The sequence below is a fragment of the Sus scrofa genome, chromosome 11 (genome assembly GCF_054392235.1).
Source record: "Sus scrofa isolate SSC_HxYL_T2T_F1_AM1 chromosome 11, Sscrofa_HxYL_maternal_Yorkshire_Landrace_v2.0, whole genome shotgun sequence".
Classification (NCBI taxonomy): domain Eukaryota; kingdom Metazoa; phylum Chordata; class Mammalia; order Artiodactyla; family Suidae; genus Sus; species Sus scrofa.
Genome location: NC_139393.1, coordinates 64,165,919 through 64,180,831, shown reverse-complemented (window position 1 = coordinate 64,180,831; position 14,913 = coordinate 64,165,919). Strand labels below are relative to the sequence as shown.

Genomic DNA, 14,913 nt, shown 5'->3' with positions numbered 1-14,913 from the left:
CAGAGAAGCCCTTCACATTAACACTGCAAAAGCATTTGCTTTTCCAAAGCACTCCTGAAACATACATGTGGACAAAACACTTCTGAAAATGGAAAATGGTGATAAATTGATTCTTGAATCAGCTGTCTTTATTTTATTTACTAGCATTCATTAAAAGATCACTTAGAATAGTGCATTTCCTTTAACACTGGAGTGAATTAAAAGAAAAATAAATGTTTTTAGTAGTACAGTCTAATATTTATTGATAACAGAGATAAAAAGCCATTACAGGTAAAAGTATAATATAAACCGTTTTAGAAGTAATCTCAATATATAAGACTGGTGAAGTAAAGTATAAAAATTCCAATGGGTTTAATACCATTGAATTAATGAATGTTAATTGGTTGGAAAAGTTTCATTATTGAGACATTAAGAGGAGCAATAACAGCAGAATAATTTGAAAGTTCAGGGTCACATGATTCTCAAAGAGGAGCAGTCAACCCACACTGTGACTTAAAATCCAGATAACTAAGGCTGAGAATTATTGCTTTCCTTGAGACTGTGTGACATTCTCTGAAGTATTAAGGCAAGAGCATTGTGATAAAGTGAATCAGTGAAAATAACAAACCTGAAACTGGACGGAATTCCGATGACTTGATGGATTTTCCCAATTTTTGACTGAGAAGTGCTCGAAAATTTACATGTTAGGACAATAATATCTCACTAACTCAACAACATTGTGAGAAATGCACATAATATAACATTTGAGATACAAAGGTGTAATGCTACGAAAAAGATTATCACACAAAAGTAAAAAGTGTCCTACTATAATAAAACATGAGATCTTTATCATTACACTTTAACTGCATTATTACAAAGAGAAGAGGTAGAAAGTATAAAATTGTTTTGAAATTTCATTAGTTTAATTAATTTAGCACATGTTCATTTTAAAGTAGATGCTTAAGGCATAATTTTATCAAATATTTTGAATATCAAATTTATAAAAGAAATTCCAAATATGGACAAATACTTTCTTTAATATTTCTAATATGAATGCCCAGGTTCACAAACTGTACTTTGTTTCCTTGTTTAAAACTTTAAAAAAATTTGGCAATTTAATACCTCTGGAAAAGGACTGAGCCCTATATTTGATATTCTAGTCAGGGGTACGTATTTTTTTTTGTTCTTAGGTAATTTCATTGATGGATACAAATTTACTTGATGTTACATTGATTATAGTCTTATAACTTTTCATTTTTGCTCTCATTATGAAGAAAACATATATATGGAAAACGGCATGAAATCAATATAAGCAGTTTAACAAAAACTTATAATGCAAGGACCCATTAAACCAAAACCATATCAATAAATAAAACATTTCCTCTATCTCACAGCCATTTATGTACCTTTCAAAGTCAAAACAAGTTATCTCCACTATAGAAATAACTAAAGGAATTACTATATTGTCTACTTTGTTTAAAGTTTTAAGATACACATACATATATATATATTCCAAATACATACATATTGTCTAATTTTGAAATTTTAATAAATTATATTGTAGTCATAAGATATACACTATGTTTTCATCTTTTAAAATTGTTCATACAATGTATTATCTAGTCAGTTGTGGTTTTTTTTGTATTTTAAGAAGCTGTTCACCTTTTTAAAATCGGTTTTATTGAGATAAAATTTATACATCATATACTTCATCCACTTAAAATGTGTAATTCAGTGTTTTTTAGTATATCAACCTTTTGTGTCTGTCTCATTCTATTGTTAACCAAAGTTGTGGTTTAACTGAACCTTGTGGTTCTTATGACTACAAGACACCTTTGGGCAATGGCCATCAGGGAACTTTGGGGGAAAAAAATGTGTATTACTTACATGTCCTTGAAATTACATGGCATATCTGGGGCCACGTGGTTAGGTCCTGGGGAGAGAAAAAGAGATAACAAAATTAAAATCAATATCAGTATTAATGTATAGAGTACACCAGGGTATCTAGAGTTTGGTATTTATTGGAGTGGGGGCATCGGCTTTCAAAGTGTGAGTGTAAGGTTTCAAGGGCTGATTCTGTATTGGTTAAGACAAAAGCAGAAATTCAAAGCACAGAAAGAGAAAAAATAAGTGACCCAAATTGTCAGTTATCAAAATCAACCATGATTTCCCAACGAAGCCTAAGGGTGGAAGGTGATTGGCTCTTTTAGTCCTGTGGCTAGTAATGCATTTCTTCAAAATAGCCATCTTTGGAGAGAATGTCTCTTTGATATTGATGCCTCCATAACTAAAGCTTAAGTCTGGTATTTGTATTACAAAAAAAGTGGGGGGGAACTTTCAGAGTTTACACTACAAGTTTGTGCAACCATCACCATCATCAGTTATGAAACATACTCATCAACCTCACAAGAAATCTTAGATTTTAGCTATCACCTCACTACACACTGCCCCATTCCCTACTTTAGCCCTAAACAACCACAAATCTATTTCTGTCCCTACAGATTTCCCTTTTTATACTTTTATATAAATGGACTCATATAATATATGGTCTTTGTGATTGACTTCCTTTACTTAGCATGATGCTTTCAAGGTTTATCCATGATCTACTAAGTGTCAATACTTCATACATTTTTATGGCTGAATAATATTCTGTGGTATGGATATACTATATTTTGTTTCTCCATTCATCCTTTAATGGACATTCGTGGTGGTGTTAATTTTGGCTATTATGAATACCTCTGATATATATATATATATATTCATAGTTTCTCTCTGAACACATTTTAATTGTTCTTGGATATATGCTAAATATTAAAATAACGAATAACAAGTCACAGACAATAGCTATTCACAGAAATCTCTCCTCAATCCTCTGCTACAAGGTTGAAGGACTCCTAGGGTAAAAATCCAACAGATAAATTGTGATAGCAGTGGTAGATTCAGACTGTGATGAATACAGAGAAATCTTATGATGCCTTTAATCCATAAAGCCCTGATCAAGTTAGTTCTATTTATTTATTTTTTGGTCACAACACATCATAGGGAAGTTCCTGGCCAGGGATCGAAACTGATCCACAGCAGTGGCAATGCTAAATTCTTAACCACTAAGCCACCAGGGATCTCCAAGTTAGCTCTATTTAGATCAATGGCTTATAAGGCAGACTTTTTGGAATGCAGCTGGCTTGTTTCATTCCCTCGTTTAATATATACTCCTCCACAGTGTATTTTAAAATTTTAGATCTTCCATCTCTTTTGCTTACTGTTGTCATCTGGGTGAGTTTCTTCAACTGATCTCGCAGGTAAGTAACTAAGTTGTTCTTTGGCAACAATTTTGCTTCTCAATCTATCAATTGAGTTTTTTATATAAACTTTTATATTGTCCATATTCTGAATCCAACATGTTTTTTATAACTACTCATTCCTACTTCATCATTTCAATATCAGACTGGATTTCCTTGAAGATTTCATATCCTTGCTATCAATTCCATGGCAAATAATTTTTCCTTTGAACATATATTTCTTCTGAGATAAAAGGAACCCTGGTTCTTAAAATATGCTGTGATTAGGAATGAAAGCTCAAGACCAAGTTTTTGCCCCTCCTGGTGAGGAAAGGACATACTTTCTTGGGTTTGGGTTTGCTTTATATTTAGAAACTTCGGTTGTACTTATTTTAAAAGTCCTGAATAAAGTAAGAAGATAGAGATATGCAGGGAAGATATTTTTAAGAAATCATGAGGTTTATAGATGCTTTTAACTGAACCAAAGACACTACATAACGGGTATCTTAATGATGAATGAATGATTAGTACAGCAAGATATTATTTAAATATAAGGAAGTCGTGTGTACATGGGAAAGAGTATTAGGTGGGTTATGAGGAATTCTGCTTATCATTTATTGTTCTATGTCAATATGAATAAGAACTCAAAACACAAAATCTAGCCATCTAATATAATATTGAAAATATAAAAACAGAAATCACACAAAACATAAAAACAAGCACTGATTCATCAACAGAGCAATAATTGAAGATCAAAAAGATTGTCAGCTATTTTATATTTTAAAGCTCTCTGATTGTATTTTATTATTATATAATCCTTTATATTAGTACTCTAATAAAAATAAATATTTTCTGATTCAAATGGACACAAATGTAGATTCATAGAGTCTATATCTTTCAAAAATCAATGAAAAGCAACCATAGCTGATAGATTTTTAATTCTTAAAGTAATATTACTTTATTCCATGTCACCATGAGATAAAGTAAAACTAAAAATTTCAGAATAGAAAAGTCTTAGAATAAAACAACATGCAAACAGCATTGAACTAATTCTAATACAAATGGCTGAATATTTATGTAAATGTTTAAGATCTATGTACATGAGTAAATATCTTGTACATAATTCATATAGATGCAGTGTGTAGCAAGAAAAAAATCATAGACTATAAAAATTAGCTCTAGAAATTAGGACAGAAGGAAAATAAAATATAATAAATAAATTTCTTCTTGTGTAAAGGATGAAATAAAAATGAAATAAACAAATTTTCACTCTTGACCTTGAAAATTCAAGAAATAAACACCAAAGAATGGTTTTTTTAATGGAGTTTTTTTAAAATAGAATTTTTTTATTTTAAATAGATTATAATACAGATTATGTCTCTTTAAAATGTTTGAGGAAGAACAATGAAAGATGAACACAGAAGTTATATGTTGTTTCTTTTTGATTATTTATCCTATATATGTATAAAAATCAATTCATGAGGATAAAAGAATAAATATGTCAGATTATTCTCTATATATATGAACTATATTGCCATAAAAAACACATTTATAATTTTTCAGAAATATTCAGAAATATTCAAATTATTCATAAAGGCTAACACTAAAATTTTACATGTAGATGTGGTTTTTTTTCAATTTAAATAATACAAGTAACTTTCTGGAAGTATAATTAACTTTTTATTCATTTTTTTCTTTAAAAAATAGGATACTTAGGATTGCTACGTGAACTAAAGCATAAGAGATTTTGTATATATATTTTTAGATTAACATATTTGAACATATCAAAGGGATTGGTTTCTAAGGTACATAGTAGTAAAATTAAGTCAGAATAAGAACTTTATAATTGATATCAAAGAAGTAAATTAATTTTTAAAGAAGTATTTCAAAATAAGGATTTGACTAAAATTGATCCACAGTCACCTCCCTTTTTGTAAAACATCTAAGGAATTATAATCCCTGAAGCCTTGGTATCAAATAAGATATGGAAGTAAATATGGAAAAAGCAAAAGTAATTACTTAGAATAAGTAATAATTATAAGTAATAAACAAAAATAATTGTTTAGAATAAGCACATTCTTAGGGTATTTTGGGGGCAATAAAACATTTCTGCCAACAAAAGACGCCTCTGTACCAACATAGAAGAAAGACAAACAGTTAATTACTGAGTGAGCATTAACAGACTTGCGTTCATATAAGATAGCATGGAAATGAATTTTAAAAGGTAGACAGACTATCACAAATTTAAACAGTAAGGCAGGAGAAAGAACAATTAAAACTTCTCTGATCTCTTCCTGAGAGGAAAGGGTCAATCCTCCTGATAGTCCCTGGTATATCTTCTCAGAGACCCCTTGGCTAATTCTGACAGAATATTTTTACATATCTAGAGGTTATTTAGCCCAAAAACTTAAAGATAAATCTACATTGTAAAAACTGGAGATCAACTTAATCCCTAGAGAGATTTATCTCTATTCTATGCTAGAGTCAGTTTCACTATGTCTCCAAGGAAACATAGTGGAGAAAGAAATGAAGAAAGAGGTAAAGTGGTCTCATATATTTATCAATGGAAAAAATATATTTGTATTTACCCTTACAATATCTCCAATGGAAACGTAATCATTGTTTAGAATAAGCGCGTATTTCTGTCTTGTTTCTAGCTTGTTGTCTTTGAGCTATGTTAAAACTAAGTATGTTAAAGAAAACAAATGATGAGACATATGCATATAATTCTGTTCTGTGAAGAGATCATACTCCTTTCCCCCTCAAAAAACTAAAAAAGTTTGACAGACCATTAACAAGTTTATTTTAACGTGCTTGAGCTATAAATATGCCTGCTATTGATAGGGATGGAGTAAGAGAGTTACACAGGTAGTTTTAGTAGTCCCAGTAGGGGACCATAGATGGAGAGGGAAACCTAGAGAACTTTGGGAGATCAGTGTAAGTTAATAATCACTCAAGAAAGCCATCAAAAAGAAGCAGGCTTCGGAGTTCCCGTCCTGGCTCAGTGGTTAACGAATCCAACTAGGAACCATGAGGTGGCGGGTTCCATCTCTGTTCTTGCTTAGTGGGTTAGGGATCCGGCGTTGCTGTGAGCTGTGGTGTAGGGTGCAGATGCGGCTTGGATCTGGCGTTGCTGTGGCTCTGGCGTAGACTGGTGGCTATAGCTCTGATTCACCCCCTGGCATGGGAACCTCCATATGCCATGGGAGTGGCCCAAGAAATAGCAAAAAAAGACCCAAAAAAAAGAAAGAAAGAAAGAAAGAAAGAAAGAAAGAAAGAAAGAAAGAAAGAAAGAAAGAAAGAAAGAAAGAAAGAAAGAAAGAAAGAAGGAAAGAAAGAAAGAGAAGGAAAGAAAGAATAAAAGTACAACATGCTTTGGGTCATTACCCTTAGGGCAAAAGAAAGGAGTTTAAGGACCACCCTTCTGCTGATTTGATGAGCACAGAGACTGTCCTAGTTTGCCCTCAACTCTCTTATTGGAAAAGTAAGGAGAAGCTACTAATTGAAGAAAGAGGAAGAGGTGATCTTTTCCCATTCCCCACTTTCCTTGGATTATAAAAATGTAGCCCCTCTAATCCTTGGGTCAGATCCTCCTCGCCTGCTCCCCTGCATCTCTCACAACCATCTTATCTTAATAATCTATTTCTTGCTTATCACTTTGTCTCTTGCTGAATTCCTTCTGAGCTGAGGCACAAAGAACCTCAGTAAGTCCAGATACTGGGTGAGTGGTTATAATTTAAAAACCATGGATTCAAGTCCCAACCTGGGTGTTGGCTAGGTTTAAGTCATAAGTGTTATCAGCTTCACTATTTTCATTCTTCTTAAACCTTTGTTGTACATACATGCCTTCTTTCCTCATTCATAATGAGTTAAAGAAAACTTTTAATACATGTTGACTTTATATTTCTGTGGAAGTTATAATTTTACCCTTGTTGGAATATGTCTTTGAACAGATACGTTTAGTAGCAAGAAACTTGAAAACAGATTCAAGTTGACTTAAACTATGCATAAGAAAACACAGTTGTGTACTGGGATAGGCAAAGACAGGCATGCAGGTACCCAGTTAAAGGCAAATATCCATGTAGAGGCATCTTGAAAGAAAGGATGTGGCCATAGTCGCTACTCGGAATATCCAGAAAGTTGGTTAACTGGTCTAAATACAAGCAAAACTGATATAACATAATTAATCTGACCAAAGGAAATCTGCTGAGGTCGCATAAATTAGTTACAGAGATGCCCTATCACTGCAGACAACTCTCAAGGGATTGGGGGCAGAAAGGTGTGGGTTAGTCAGTCAGTCAAAGCAGTTTTGTTGATGGCATTTTCTTTCAGTCTCCAAATCCAGCCATTTCCCACTTTTCACCCCAAAAGGTTAAGAATAAGAATACATATCAGAACTCCTAGAACAATGCTACTTTTCACATTATTAATCCATAATTTTAATCACTTTGTGAGAAGAGATGAGATGTAAAAATTCAGTGTGTTTGTATTGGATATTGGATATGTGAAAAACTATGTGCTCTTGATGAACTATATTTAGTTTATCATGGCATCAGACATGGAATATAAGTAAATAATAAAACTTATTATAAAATCTATTGCAGAACCAGACATGAGAACAATCAAATTTCTTCTAGAAATGCTACAAGGAATTTAGGGATTTTGTTTGTTTGTTTTTTCTTTCTTCCTTCCTTTTTTTTTTTTTTTTTTTAGCCATGTCTTCTTGTACATTTCCTATGGCCCTAAAGTAACCAAGATACCAAGATACATTTTAATTTTAATTTTCACAAAGAAAATGTTCAATTTAATTTTAATTTAATTTAGATCTAATTTTCATTTTCACAAGGAAAATATTATTCATTTTCTAAGACTTCTTTGTATCGGTAAAAACATAGGATTCAATGTAGACTTTTAAGTCTGTTTCTTTAACTTAGGGATGTATAAATCTTGATACCACTGTGACTGCATATAGCAACTGTTGTTTTTCACCACTGAGTGATATGACTGATTGTCTTTTCACCATTAAAATAAGTAGCCTTGTTTGAAAAATCTGGCACTAATTATAGTGCTAGCTCTATGGTCATGAACAAAACAAATAAATATAAAGTAATGGGATGGAGCTAAGCCGTTAATGAACCCAACAAGTATCCACGAGGACATGTGTTCGATCCCTGGCCTTGCTCAGTGGGTTAAGGATCCAGTGTTGCCGTGAGCTGTGGTGTAGGTCATAGATGCAGCTCGGATCTGGTGTTGCTGTGGCATAGGCCGGCAGCTACAGCTCCAACATGACCCCTAGCCTGGGAGCCTGGGAGTGCAGCCCTAAAAAAACCATAATTAATTAATTAATCAATTAATTAATGGGAGGATAGATTTAGCCTTCTGTTATATTCTACCCAAGTTTATAAGAGTGATGTCATTTTCAGGATTGCCTTTTCCTGTATAGGCAAAATTAAACATGGCATTGCTCAAAACAATGAACTGTTACACTTTTCAACTTGTATTCATAGAGTTTCATTCAGCTTCCATGGAGATGAAAATGAGCATGTATTTATTTAACTTCAGAAAGGGAGAGAGTAATACAGAAGAGGAGAAGGTGGCTGTATTTAAATAAGTGCATTTGGCTATCACTTATTTATCCTATTTCATGTGTCCCCTAGAATGTTAGAAGTTAAAAGATGAAATATTATCTCAATCTATTGTCAGAATCTAGGTTGATTATCACAAATTATAATAACCACAGAGCAAAACAATTTGTGTCCTGCAGAATGGCACAAATGTTATCAGATGTACAATCAGTAAATATAATGGAATTGTGCTAGGGAGATGGTAGAGATGAGGACGGAAAAAGAGAAAAAAAATACCTGGCCAAAAATTTTTTTTAAAAAATAAACATCCTCAGAAGCCACAAACATGACTACAAATGCTGAGACAAGACATATTGCTGATTTTACACTGGAGTTATTCACTGAACCCTAGTGAACTTAAGTTTCTATTTTAAAGGTCAAGTAGAATTAGAAGAAAAGAGATAAAATATGGAATCTGCCCAAAGTTCAGGTTCAAATAAAAGCTTCCATGTGTATGTGGACCACAAAGGTCTAAACTTCAAATAAAGATGAATTAGATATAAATTAATTCTACAGAACGGCCCGCAAAGAGATTTTTCCTGTCTGAAAACTATTGCTGGATGGAGGGAACAAATTCTCTGCTAAGAATATGTAACTAGAGTTCCCTTCGTGGCTCAGCAATTAACGAACACGACTAGGATCCATGAGGATGTGGGTTCAATCCCTGGAATTGCTCAGTGTGTTAAGGATCTGGCATTGCCTTGAGCTGTGGTGTAGGTTGCAGATGCAGCTCGGATTCCGCATTTGTTGTAGCTGTGGTGTAGACCCACAGCTGTACGCTGATTTGACCCCTAGCCTGGGAACTTCTATATGCTGTGGGTTTGCCCTAAAAAGCAAATAATAATAATAATAATAATAATACGTAACTACAAATAGAACTTCAAATGCATATGTGTTCCAAATCAGAGACCAGTGTCATCCAAACAACTGCTGAGCAGTGAAATGTGTCCATGAACAAAAAGTCGGTAATTGTCAGTCTCTATGTCCAAAATTAATACAGTGAGGGATTACAACTCTAGCTGGTAGTAAGACCTTCTCCTTCCCTTCAGATGACACTTACCCTATCCTGGAAAATGCTGAACTAAAGCTAGAAGGGTAAGGGGGTTTGCAGTTAGGACAGAGAGAAGAACCTGAGCACCTGGCCCAACATACCTTTTTATCTTCATTATAAGCTTTCAATGAGGAACAACACTGAAAATATGAAGAAGACTTCCATTGAACAATGTTTTGAGTTTTAATAATTATAGTTTAATTTTTGTAATAAAACTGCTATTTTGACTTTAAGTGAGAAATGCTTAAGATAATACACAAAAATTGTAATTATACATGGGATTTTTTTTTTTTTTTTTTTTTTTGTCTTTTGTCTTTTTAGGTCTGCACCTGTGGCATATGGAGGTTCCCAGACTAGGGGTCTAATTGGAACTGTTGCTGCTGGCCTATGCCAGAGCCACAGCAATGCCATATCTGAGCCATGTCTGTGACCTAGACTACAGCACAAGGCAACGCTGGATCCTTAACCTGCTGAGCCAGGCCAGGGATCAAACCCACAACCTCATGGTTCCTAGTCGGATTTGTTTCCGCTGTGCCACGACAAGAATTCCTACATGGGATTGTTTCTATTCTTTTTTTGTGTGTGTGCCAGTGTGACAGTTTTAATTGTTAAAATTTAATAATAAATCTGGAGTTCCCTTTGTGGCTCAGTGGTTAACGAATCTGACTAGGAACCATGAGGTTGCGGGTTCGATCCCTGGCCTTGCTCAGTGGGTTAAGGATCCAGCGTTGCCGTGAGCTGTGATGTAGGTCGCAGATGCGGCTCAGATCCCACGTTGCTGTGGCTGCAGTGTAGGCCAGGGGCTACAGCTCCAATTCAACCCCTAGCCTGGGAACCTCCATATGCCGAGGAGTGGCCCATGAAACGGCAAAAAGACAAAAAGACAAAAAAAAAAAAAAAAAAAATTAATAATAAATCTAAATATCTTACTGGTAAAGTCACTTTTTTTAACCTTTCAAATATACTGGTTTAAGTGAGGGCCTTTTTTTATTCATATGAATTTTAGGGACAACTTTTTACAAAAATAATTGGATTTGGAATATCATTTATTTCATTGACAATATGGACGGAAATGCCTTATTAATAGCATTACATCTTTCCATCCATGAATATAGTATAGCTTACCCAATGTTTAGTTCTCCTCGTATTTAGTATATCTAAGTGTTTATAGTGGATGATTTTTCTAGTCACCAAACAGACTAGAACAAGTAATCACCTCTTTTCTCCACTAATAAATTTTAAATCATTCAGATCTTCTGTTGACCCTATACAAATGTACTATTTAAAACTCTTACTTATAAAAAGACACTGACTTTTTAGTCTGTTGCTTCCTATGTAGGAGAATAGTACTTTAAAAAAGTTAAAAAGCAAGCACATATAAATTATATTTGTATGTATTTCTAATGGGCCTATATGCATTTATATTACCATAATAATTCTAAATAATTCAATACAGCATGAACTTATATAGATGCTTTTATAAAAGATTCATTATGACACTGCATTTTTGACACTACATTTCTGTCTTGTGTATATAGGCATTTCTTTGTTGTTGTTGTTCAAAGTTAAGATTTTAACATTAGGGTCTGTCTCTCAGGAATTTTTATCTTAGCCCAGAGGATAAATTTACACTCAACCTTAAAGGAGTTGTAGGTGATTCCAACAGGCAACAAAAATGTGAAATCTTTGTGCTTAAAGAGAGACTGGAGAAGTAGTGCTTTTAATTTTTTTTTTTCAATTTAGTGATATTTTCCAAGCAAAATAGGCAAAATATTTTAAATATTTTCCTTTTAAAACACTCTTGGGATAACTGTCAGTTTTTGGTCCCCCCCCTCAACCCCACCTCTAGTCAAAAAGTAGAGTAAGAACTTTTTGAAAAAAGGTATCTCTCTAGGGATTCTCTTTCTGCACACAGCAGGGTTTGACCCCATGTGAGTGAGTAATTAATTGCCCAGCTGAAGGAAGGGATGAGGAATGACCTCACAGCCTGAAATCCAGAGAGAAACCCCAGAGGCTTGAAAGACAAAATGAAAATGAGACTGGGCTGTAACTCTTCCTTGATTCATTTTTTTTTTCTCCCTGCTTGACTGTCATTTAATTTTTGTGGCTCTACACCTTTTTGTATTGTTTCCTGCACCTTCCCCCACCACATAGCAAACTTATATTTCTTGTAACTAGAAAGGAAGAATTGTTTTCTCTCCATAACTACTGATAGCACTTAGCCCAGGATACCTAAAATGGTTATGGAGTTAAACAGAAATGATAAATGAGAAGAGGAAAATAGGATTTTTGTTCCTTTAAATTATTTTTTGACATTACGCTCGCCTGTAATTCTGTATCAGCACAGTTATATTACAACTATAATGAAAGAGACTTTACAAGAAAAAAAGCATTTATGAACATTCCCCCTCTACCTACATCATCGTTTGGCAAACTTCAAGAGTAAACCGAAACCCATGTGAATCTTATTAAGAGTAGAATAACATTTTAAAGTGTGAGTTAATATTCTGCTTAAATTCTTTTTGTGTGTGTGAGTTTCTGAGTAGATATATGGGTAGTATAACTTTTCTTACATAATTTCAGTTTGTCTTTTACAATCTGAAATTGTTCTATGAGGTTTACAACATTAAAAACCACTGCAGAGAAATGAGAGTTATGATATTTTTTCTTAAAAATAATTATAGTGATATTTACAATACTAATTATTAGTTGTAGAAGTCAAATATCATGCCCATCTCTTTAGTTTAAATGCATCAAGGTCACATTAAATCTGCCTCAATTTTCACATTATACCATAGATTTGTAGAAAGTTTTTCAAGTTCCCATTGTGGATCAGCGGAAATGAGTCTGACTACCATCCATGAGGATGAAGGTTCCATCCCTGGCCTCGCTCAGTGGGTTAGGATCCAGCGTTGCGGTGAGCTGTGGTATAGGTCACAGACACAGCTCGGATCTGGCTTTGCTGTGGCTGTAGTATAGGCCGGCGGCTAGAGCTCTGATTAGACCCCTAACCTAGGAACCTCCATATGCCACAAGTGTGAGCCTAAAAAGATTAAAAAAAAAAAAAAAAAAAAGTTTTACAATAAATTTTGAAACTTGTTCTCCTTATTCCATAATAACCATTTCTTTTTAGAATTGTATTTGATATATTTAAATTTAATTGTTAGGTAGGATAAGATAGGGAATAGAACTGGGGGTGGGGGGGTACTCAGAACAGACCATTCATCATTACCAAAAGCAGGAAGCCTGTGATCAAACAATAAGAAAGAACACACGGAAACACAAGGGATTCTTCCGGACACTTCCCTGTTACCCATGCAGATGAAGCACCCTGCCTGAAACCAATCAGAGGATCAAATGTGCCCCATACAGAGCTCCATCAAGGCCCAGACCTTTTGCACAGGCAGAGGGGTGGGGCAGGAGATAATAGTGGGCCTGGGGTGGGAGAAATCAGGTCCCCTTCAAGTCCCCAGTATGGAGATTTAAAGGGAAACCCAATTGAGGCCAGTCTCTACTCCCAGAGCAGCCCGTGCTCTCTCTCTCTCTGAGAGTGTAAACAAAGCTGTAGACTTCCATGCTGGGCACATTATTGGACTAGATCGCAGTCTCCAAGGCAATCCACAAAGGCAATGTTTTCGTTCTGGTGGAGGTCAGCTGAGTGACACCCCCTTAAACCACCCCAACAAGAGCTATTAACTCTCCTCTCGTGTCAGCGGTCACTTTAAGGGGTTCCCTTTGGGTCGCATTGACTGTTTGGATCCCAGTGCAGCACTCCTGCCTAGAGAGCCTGCCTACCTTCATCTCTAATGCCCACCAGCTTTAATTCCTTGATGTGCAGAGGTGGGGATTGAGGAAATAATGCAGAGCCTTAACATAATTTTTTTTTTTAGCAAGTGTAAAAACTATGGGTTAAATGATTATAAAGAATAAAAATAATTCTATATTTTACATATTGATTGCTTATTCTGAATATACTTTTAATAAAAACACATCAAGAGGTATTTGAAGTGTTACAGAAGACCTCAATGAGTGGAGAGACCAAAAACTGCAGAAATATGGCAAAGAAGAGGCATATGGATGTAACCAAGGAGAGTATGTAAAGAAAACAACTCATTAAACTCTGGTGAAGATTTCCACTAATCTCTGACTTTAGAACAGCCTTATCTATGCAACATTGTTTTTCACTTGTAAGTCATGCCACAACTCCCACCTCCACCACACCAAAGATATCTCTCGCTCTCTCTCACACATGCACATAACACAGGAATGGGCATACACATTGCACAGGGAGGAGATAAAAAGGGAAATGCATGTACACTCGTTCACAAAATCTTTGTGAGAAATAAAATACATAAATCTGGAGTGAGTTCTCCAGAGGCCATGTGGGATCTGGAGAGAACAGAATAGGTAGATTCTAAGGACCAGAGAAGGGCAAGGCCTGAAGTGATAAGTATTGGATGTCTCTGAAGAGTTGCCTCCTATCATGTGTGGAATATGGGAAAAGAGCTCTCTTTTGCATTTGATGTAAATAAGACAAAACTGTGATTGAGGTCGCTATATACCTAATTTCAAAACCACAAGTTGTTTTAGGGATGCGTTCCAGTCGTGAGGCAGTGGAAACGAATCCCTCTAGGAACCATGAGGTTGCAGGTTCGATCCCTGGCCTTGCTCGGTGGGTTAAGGATCCGGTGTTGCCGTGAGCTGTGGTGTAGGTCTCAGGCATGGCTTGGATCTGGCATTGCTGTGGCTGTGGTGTAGGCTATAGCTCAGATTGGACCCCTAGCCTGGGAACCTCCTTATGTTCCATATGGCCCTAAAAAGCAAAACAAAACAAGAACAAAACCAAAAAAAACATAAGTTGTTTTAGTGTGAAAAAGATTCAAAAAATGAAAAAATTTGGCATTTTTTTTATTGTCTAACAAATTCATTGTATTATGCTGGTAGACTTACAGGAAAATTCTACTTGTCCTTCTCAAAAATT

At 34.8% G+C, this 14,913-nt stretch overlaps 1 protein-coding gene across 12 annotated transcripts in view; it reads right to left on the bottom strand.

Annotated features, from left to right (window-relative positions):
* LOC146398660 (uncharacterized) overlaps window positions 1–14,913 on the bottom strand; it is a 519,413-nt gene that overhangs the window by 249,492 nt on the left and 255,008 nt on the right. For 10 of the 12 annotated variants that reach the window (XR_014820081.1, XR_014820074.1, XR_014820073.1 and 7 more), the window contains one exon: window positions 1,867–1,912. The exons of the other annotated variants lie outside the window; for them this stretch is intronic. The gene's annotated coding sequence lies outside the window, so the exon portion shown is untranslated. The remainder of the gene's footprint in view (window positions 1–1,866; window positions 1,913–14,913) is intronic. 12 annotated transcript variants of the gene reach the window in all.